This window comes from Oryzias melastigma, linkage group LG24 (assembly GCF_002922805.2).
Source record: "Oryzias melastigma strain HK-1 linkage group LG24, ASM292280v2, whole genome shotgun sequence".
Lineage (NCBI taxonomy): Eukaryota > Metazoa > Chordata > Actinopteri > Beloniformes > Adrianichthyidae > Oryzias > Oryzias melastigma.
In genome coordinates, this window is record NC_050535.1 from 15,237,575 (window position 1) to 15,238,971 (window position 1,397).

Sequence of the window (1,397 nt, forward strand, 5' to 3'; positions counted from 1 at the left end):
CATATAAATCTGGCTTAAAATGTTCACTGCAGAGCACAGACGAGTCAGTTGCAGTGAAGCCTTCTCTCCTTAAGGCCACTTCCCACTTTAAAAAGTCTCAGTTAGCCTTCATAGCTGAGTGAACACCAGCACTAGATGGCTACGATAGCTGTCAAAGATTCCACTGGTGTAGATAACAACACAGTAATAATATAGTCTATTCCCTAAATAAAACCAATAAAAATGTTCAAACTTACTTGTGAAAGGTAATCCCCCGATCCCTGGCTTCAATAGTCCGCCGATTTGAGCAGGCATATGCCGCACAATGCTCAGGCATCTTGTGTTTGTCTTCTTTATTTTGTTTGTCTTGGCGACAGGACGACCGGTCCAAGATGGCGGCCGCAAATCCTGACCTCCATCAGCCAATGCGGCATCTACTCTCTATATGATATCTATGCACACACACGTCTAAAAATACTATTTTTAGTTGAGAAAGACTGATACAGGTCTCGACCCTAACTGTTGCGATGTTTTTGTTTTAAGCTTCAATTCTTGTTTCAGTCAAAGTTACTATGATGATGATCTGAACATTATAGGTTACAGTGTATGATGACGTCATAGCAGCTTTCATAAAGTTTATCCGAAACCTTTTTATTTTAGAGTTTATTTATTATTCTATAAATAAAAACTTAAACAAAATAAGCATTTTGAAAACCATTGAGACCCAGTGAATCTGTTTTACGTTTCTTTTTTAAATAAAGGTTTGTCACATGACCCGGAAGTAAACAGCACGTGGTGATAGTTAGCATGCTAGCAGCGTTAGCTTGTGCTGAGAGGACGGCGGTGCTTTGTTACGACGTTCGTGAGGTTTCTACAGAGATGTAGCGATACGTGGTTCGCTTCCGAACAATCCTCTTTAGCTAAAGTGTCGTAAATGAGTGAATGCGTGTTGAACGTAAAGACAACGTAGCTGTGATTGTGAGACTAGCAGATGATCGGAGCTGCTGCTGTTCAGAGGACTTTGGTGTTTGTTGGAGCTGAAGATCTTCTGCAGCTGCAGGAACCATGTCTTCCCTTCAGTCTCTGAGAGAGTTGATCAGCGAGCGACTAGCTGCTGCTGCTGAAGAAATCTGCAGACTCTGTGAAGGAACCATCGTCCAGTACGAGCAGGAGCTCTGTCGTCAGCGCAGACTGCTGGATATCTGCTGGAAACCACAGCTTCAGCTCCACGATATAGGTATGGCACTTCTTCGGGTCCAGGTTCTGTTCGATCCAGGACTGGTTCTGTCTGCGGTACAGTGAGCCGCTGTTCGCTCAGCCGTTGTTAAAGCAGCCGCGCTTTCAAACTGTTGTGCGGCAGTATTCCACGGTTTACGGCAGAGCCTGAAACTGATGGAGCTCTTTCTGTTTCCACATGA

General features: G+C 44.0%; 1 protein-coding gene across 1 annotated transcript in view; it reads left to right on the forward strand.

Moving 5' to 3' along the window:
* The first annotated feature begins 1,165 nt into the window (after positions 1-1,165).
* Positions 1,166-1,397, forward strand: part of LOC112157960 (gastrula zinc finger protein XlCGF57.1) — a 12,415-nt gene continuing 12,183 nt past the window's right edge. The window contains exon 1 of the mRNA XM_024291085.2: positions 1,166-1,216. The gene's annotated coding sequence lies outside the window, so the exon portion shown is untranslated. The remainder of the gene's footprint in view (positions 1,217-1,397) is intronic.